The following is a 7,385-nucleotide window of genomic DNA, read 5'->3' on the forward strand; positions in this document are numbered from 1 at the left end:
TGCCATTAAATTCCAGCCTGGGTGACAGTGAGAGTCCCACTCAAATAGTAATAATAATAATAATAACGTAAAAAGATTTGTTAGTGATTTTTATCCAAGAGATAGAATGGCCCTCTTTGAATAACCTGAACACACCACATACTATCCCCAAATTTTTTTCCTTGCTTTATTTTTCACCATAAACTTTATCAGTATCTGACAAATTCAATTCTTTATTTTGTGTGTGTGTATGTCACCCTCACCAGAATGCAAGATCCATGAGGGAGTGATTTTTGTTAGCTTTGTTCACAGCTGTGTTTCCCACCCTTAGATATATACTTGGCACAGGAAAGATCATCATTTAATGTTTGTTGAGTTAATGGATGAATGAATGGGAGAGAAAAATGCACACAAGTTTCGTGAATCCCTGAGCTGGAGCTAAGACGCTTTAGATACTTGTCAGAATTCTCCAACCTGCTTTTTTCTCACAGAAGCCTTGTCCTAGCTTTCGTATGCTAAGTCTAATCTAAAATATTTTCGCTTCCAGTTGATCTTTATTCTTAAGGGTTTCCAGTTCTGTCCTTTAAAAAATTGACTTGTACATATAACTATTCTTCCTCATGTCATCTTTAAAATAGCAAGCATGCCTCTGCAAACCTCCCAGGTTTCCTTTGTAGCTAATTATGGATTCATTGTTCATTAATTTCTCTTAGGAAATTAACTAAAGCTGGAAATTGTAAAGTCTGGAGAAATTATATAGATCTATTTGGGTGCTTTAAACTGTAACATAAGTGCTCTAAAACAGTTTACCATCGTTTAAAGGGAAACATACAAAAACTTACTGGGGTGAGTCACGTGCATTTTTCCTTGACACTGTTTTGCATTTGGATTGTCATCTTTCTAAGAATTTACTTCTCGAAAGTAAGGAATTTGGGAAGGTTATACTTGATCAACTTGCAATGTATTCAATTGTGTTCTACCACTGTAAACTTGGTGAGACTTTTTGGGGATTCGGGAGATGACGCGGCTACTTGCCAACAAAACGATTTTCAGGAAGAGCTTATTTATTTCTTTGGGGGGAAAAGGCTGAGGCCCTACTGGGAGTCGAACCCAGGATCTCCTGTTTACGAGACAGGCGCTTTAACCAACTAAGCTATAGAGCCGTGCGGGAGCAAAGCTTACAACGGAATCTATCTCATAGTACTTTGACAAAAATTAGTTTATCTGGTGTTATCTGCTGTCTTCAGAAGATATGCCAAGTCGAGAGCGACGCTTCCTTCTTCGGTCTTTTATGGAGACATACAATCACACAGGAAAAAGTATTAGGCAATTGCAGCGTTAGACAAAAAATTCTTTTAGTATTCCAAGGAAGAAGGATACAGAATGTAGAGGCTGTGCAATACGTGTTGAAGACCATTAAAAGGCATGTATCTATAATTTTAAAAAATAACCCTCTGAATCTTCAAGGATTTGCATAAGATAACTGGCCATATGTAACAAAGTACTCGCTTGGAGTACGCGAAACTGCCAAATCTGTCAGAAGAGTAACAGGCATCGCTCGCGTGGATCCCAGGGGCTGAGGGTTGGAGCAATCTTCAGCGACAGGTGTCAACCCGTTTAGTTCCTCTTCAAGTCTCATAACGTCATTCTCAAGAGCACAGTAAATTCTGTTTCACGTGGAGCCTATCCGGAGGGGCGCGGAGGCGGGGGAGCAGAAGGGAGGCAGGACCCTCTGTGCGGCGTCGCTCTCGGAGAACTTGGTGGACCCTTGAAGAATCGAATCAAGGAAAAGGAGCCATTTGTTTGACCCAATTTCCTCCCCTCTTTTTCCTCCTCTGGTCCTCCGGCCTTGGTGTTTTTTGTTTGTTTTTAAACTCAGGCGGTTCTGCAAATCAGCTCGCACAAGCGATAACGCGTCCTCCTGTCGAACCGCGTCCTTGCACCCGCGGTGACCCCGCCTGGGCCCCGGCAACGTGCAGGGAGTTCGGGCTGTGAACCCACCGCGGCTCCGCCTCGGAGAAGGCGCCGCGTGGATGCAGGGAAGGCGGTGGGAGCGCTGGTGAGTCTGCGGGTCCCGATCCCCCGGGAAAGGCCAGAGCGAGGCAACTGAGGGATGGGGGCGGGAAGGCTGGGACGGGGGAGGGGAGACGCGGGGCCCTGCCCCGGCGGCGTTTAGGGGGGTAGAGCGGGCAGGACACGTACTCTCTGGACCCGGAGGGGACGCAAAGACACACTTCAAATGCAAACGGATCCCTTTCCTGAACTTCGGGAATCAAGGCCAGGAATACATTCAGCAAAATAGGTCTGTCCACACAGTTTTATCTCACTTCTCTCACAATAAGGACTTTATTCAAAAGTAGGGCACAGCAGGGCGCGGTGCTCAGGCCTGTAATCCCAGCACTTTGGGAGGCAGGGGCGAGAGGACAGCCTGAGCTCAGGAGTTCGAGACTAGCCTGAGCTCAGGAGTTCGAGACTAGCCTGAGCTCAGGAGTTCGAGACTAGCCTGAGCAACATGGCGAGACCACGTCTCTACAATACATTAAAAAATTAGCCCGGCATAGTGGGCATGCCTGTGGTTCCAATTACTTGGAAAGATGAGGCACCAGGATCACCTGAGCCCAGTAGGTCGAGGCTACAGTGGCCGTGAGCGTGCCACTGCACTCCAGTCGGGGCGACTTCGACTCAAAAAGAAAAGAAAAAAAAAAGTAGGACTCTAATTCTAAGTGGTTAGAGATGAGAGGCTGGAAGTCCTCTGCTTTCTGGTTGGGCGCACTAAAAATAACTTCCCGCCCCTGGCCGCTAACGCAACTGGCAAACCCGAGACTTCACCTAAGCGTCGTCACAACTCCAGAGCCAGGGCAGCTATGGGGATTTTCAAGCAATACCTGATTTTTCTGGAATCAAATGGATTTTATTCTCCCGAGTGGAAAGGCTACTCTCTTCTCTACACCAGAATAACATAAAGGACAACAAAGGAGGCGAAACTTGGGTCTCCTGGGCCCTAGACGGACGAACAGAACTGCAAAGAACGACCCGAAATGAAATTCTGGCTTTTACCACTAGCTGAGAGGACGCTTTACTACTCTTGTATTTTGAACATTCGAAATAGTGCTAAAATAATTTGCTTTTCACAGAGGTAGAGTGGCTATGCGATCCAAAGCATTGGAAAAAGGCTCTAATCTCTTGGGGGTATGGAGATTGGAATCCCACTACTTAGTTCCAAGGAAAACCAAGCTTTCCTGCATGTGTTCCTATTTCTCTATCTATGGTCAAGATTTCAGGTCCAAAAGGATAGAATTTTATTTTGTAAAAAAGGTTATTTGTTGTATAGGTAACATTTTGACACGTCCCAAACTTGAAAAAGTGTCAAAGCAGATCCTCCTCAACATACAGCTTCCTCTCACTCCCCCACCGACCCTCACTCACCTTCTAGATCCAGCCTGGATATTAACTTTTGTGTTTCCTCCCAGGAATATTTTTTTTTGCAAATACAAGTGGTACTTGCATATACAGAGGTTTCTCAACTTAAGATGGGACTATGTCTTGATAAACTCACCATAAATAAAAATATCTTAAGTCAAAAATGCATTTAATACCTGGATAAATCCATTGAAGCGTTGAAAAATCCTAAATTGAACCGTAAGTTGGAAACCGCCTGTATATCATTATCTTCACTTTTGACTCTAACAATAATGTATCAAACACAGTCTTTTTTTTTTTTTTTTTTTTTCTGTTGAGCTGGCGTCTCACTCCGTTGCACAGGTTGGAGTCTAGTGGCGCACTCACGGCCACCAGAGCCTCTGCCTGCTGGGCTCAGGTGATCCACCCCAGCCACCCAAGTAGCCAGAACTACAGGCACCCACCACCACACTGAGCTAATTTTTTAATTTATTGTAGAGATGGGGTCTCGCCAAGTTGCCCGGGCTGGTCTCGAACCTGTGGGCTCAGGCAATCCTCTCACTTCGGCCTCCCAAAGTGCTGGGATTATAGGTTTGAGCCACTACGCCCAACCCTCAGACACACTCTTATGCATCTTAATCACTTCAAATAACCTGGAGTGATTCACATAGAAAATTCATAAAGTGTCCCCTTCTCCTTTATTCTGGTGGCTAGTATTCCATTGAATTTATCCATCCAATCACTCTGGCCCATAAAACCAATGCTGCTGTGAGCAACCTTGTGTACCGAAGATTTCATATGTTTGTGGAAAGTTTCTGCCGGTGAAATAGATAGGTCAAAAATAGGTGTGATGGTAATTTTGATGAATCTTGCCTAGTGGGATTCCCTAGATATTGATGACAATTTGCACACTCACTGGCAACTTTTGAGTACCCCTTTACTCTGCTATGGCCAGCACAATTTATTAAATAGTAATATTTAGCATTTATGTAGTGCTCACTAGGTGCTAAGTATCAACTATGGTTACATTTATTCTTCATAAAGATCTTATAAGGATACTACCATGTTTACTTCTACTTAACAGATAGGAAACTGGTCTTTTCAATGTAAATAGCCTGCCTGAGAATAGAGAGAATAATCAAGATTATATCTCTGTGCCTACAACAAAGAAAAATTTTTTTTGCCAACTTGGTTAATGAAAAGTATCTCCCTATAGTTTTGTTTTGCTTTCCCCCCTTAATATTAGAAAATTAATATCTTCTCAAACTTTTCAAAATCATTTGCTTTTCCTTTCTATGAAATGTCCATTATAATATTTCCCCATTTTTCTGGTGGATTATTTGGGGTTTTTTATTGATATATATTATCTCTATATTTGAGAGAGAGAGAGCGAGTGAGATGAGCGAGCTGTGGATATATTATTATTTTTGACCAGCTACTTATTTGTCTTTTCAATTCACTTGTGGGGTTTTTTTAAATTCAGACAATTTTGAAAACTGCTTTACCATTATTGAGGAAAGATAAAGATCATTCACCACACAGGAATCCAAAATTTTTATGATTACAGAGGTGGGAAAGAGGTTCTGGTCTTTCTATTTAGCCACAGAAGTCATAGAAACCACTTTGTGGTATTTGTTAAATAATGAATTTTGCCACATTGAAAAAAATCCCTGAATTCCTGGGGTAATTTTTTTTTAAATTTTGTTGAATTAATTATTCTACTGATTGGATTCTACTTATTAATATTGTATTTGAGATATTGTTCTTTAGATGTATAAATTGAATTGTTCTCATTTGATTTTTTTTTTTTTTTTTTTTGCTAGAGTGCAGTGACATGCTCACGGCCACAGCAGCCTCAACCTGCTGGGCTCAGGTGATCCTTCCACCTCAACCTCCTGAGTACCTGGGACTACAAGCGTGCGCCACCATATCCAGCTAATTTTTTGATTTGTTGTAGAGACAAGATCTCACCAAGTTGTCCAGGCTGGTGTTGAACTTGCATGCTCAGTCAATTCTCTCATCTCAGTCTCCCAAAGTGCTGGGATTACAGGTGTGAGCCACTGCACCCAACTGATATTTTGTTTTTATTTTGGGTGCTATTTGTGTCAGGTTTTGCTGACATTGAGTGGGTTGGGCAGTTTTCTACTTATTGCTTGGAACTGTTCAACTGCAAAAGTTATCTGATTCTTAACAATTTGATAGCCCATACCTAAGTGAATGAGGACTTTTCATAGGGATTAGAAATGAACTGACATTTGACAGCCTCTTTATTTACTTCTGTGGTTATCATTCAATAAGAATATACAACTTGAGTATATCATATAGTCTCTGATTCTCAGTGTCTTCATTTGTTGAGAGCTAATGATACTAATAATTGAATGATCAACTGCCTAGAATGCTCTACTATGATGTCTGGCACATACAAGCCTTCAATCAATGTTATTCATTATTATCATCACATCAATATTGGTAATTTATGGCCGGGTGTGGCGGCTCATGTCTGTAACCTCAACACTTTGGAGGCAGAGGCAAGAGAATTGCCTGAACCCAGGGATTGGAGACCAGCCCGGGTACCTTGGTGAGACCTTGTCTCTACAGTAAATTAAAAAATTAGCTGGGCATGGTGGTACATATCTGTTCTTCCAGCTACTTGGAAGACTGATGCAGAAAGATCACCTAGACCTAGCAGATTGGGGCTGTGGTGGCTGTGAGCATACCACTGCACTCCACCTAGGTGACAGAGTAAGACTCTGAGATTTAAAAAAAAAATTGGTAATTTATATTCTAAATTTGATATTATTCATTGCACTTAGATTATCTAATGCAGAGGTATAAAGTGGTAAATAATATTTTATTTTTATTTAAAATACATATATCTTCTCTATTTGTAAATCTATCTTCTTTCTCATTACTAATTTTGAATTCTGATTTTATATTTTCTCTTGATTAGACATTCTATAGGTTTGTATTTTGTTGGGTTTTTGTTTGTTTGGTTTGGTTTTGATATGAGGTCTCACTATATTGCCCAGGTTGGTCTCGAACTCCTGGTCTTAAGTAGTCTCCTGCCTTGGCCTCCCAAAGTGCTGGGATTACAGGTGTGAGCCTCAATACCTGGTCTGTATTTTTATTTTATTTATTAAGAATACTTTCTTAGGGGTCAGGGGTGGTGGCTCATGCTTGTAATCTCAGCACTTTGGGAGGCCAAGGTGGGAGAATTGTAGCAGGAGAATTGCTTGAGCCCGGTAGTTCAAGATCAGCCTGAGTAATATAACAACACCCCATCTCTACAAAATTTTTCTTAAAAAATAGGCAGGGAATAGAGAATACACAATTTTTGAATTGCTCATGAATTTCACAAATCGACTATAAATTGGTCCAGTAAAAATCCAGCAGGATTTATTGAGAGAACAGAAAAGTTCCCACAGTGGAAGGGGACCTGAAGGGGTTGCCCAAAATATTTTTAATTTACAAAATTAATAATGTTCTAGAAAATAAGTATATAAATCAGAATCAAAATATAATCTGAAAAGATATAAAATTTTATACTTTTAAAGAAATCAAATGCTTCTAGAAGTACCTTGGCCAAAGAGAAAATCAAAACTGAAATTACAGGCTATGTATAGCAAGACAGCATACATCCTTACCAACGGGATGCTACTAGAGCATGTCAGAAGGGAAAATTTATAACTTTAAATGTAATTTTTTAAGAAAATGAGAATTACTTAAAATAATTGAATTGCTGCCAAGTATTTCACTTTAGGTGGGGCTCGGTGGCTCAGCCTGTAATCCCAGCATTTTGGGAGGCAGAGGCGAGTGGATGCCTGAGCCAACAGGTTTGAGACCAGCCCGGGCAACTTGGCCAGATCTTGTCTCTACAATAAATTTTTTGAAAAATTAACTGGGCGTGGTAGCACGTGCTGTAGTTCCAGCTATTTGGAAGGCTGAGACGGAAGGATCGCATGAGCCCAGCATGTCATGCCACTGCACTCCAGCCTGGGTGTTACCCA

The 7,385-nt window shown here is 41.4% G+C and overlaps 1 non-coding gene across 1 annotated transcript; it reads right to left on the minus strand.

Moving 5' to 3' along the window:
• Positions 1-1,068: 1,068 nt before the first annotated feature.
• Positions 1,069-1,142, minus strand: TRNAT-CGU. The gene has a single exon. It is a non-coding gene; the product is annotated as a tRNA-Thr (tRNA).
• Positions 1,143-7,385: the final 6,243 nt, after the last annotated feature.

This window comes from Carlito syrichta, unplaced genomic scaffold, assembly GCF_000164805.1.
Source record: "Carlito syrichta isolate Samal-C Ts95f unplaced genomic scaffold, Tarsius_syrichta-2.0.1 Scaffold307028, whole genome shotgun sequence".
Lineage (NCBI taxonomy): Eukaryota > Metazoa > Chordata > Mammalia > Primates > Tarsiidae > Carlito > Carlito syrichta.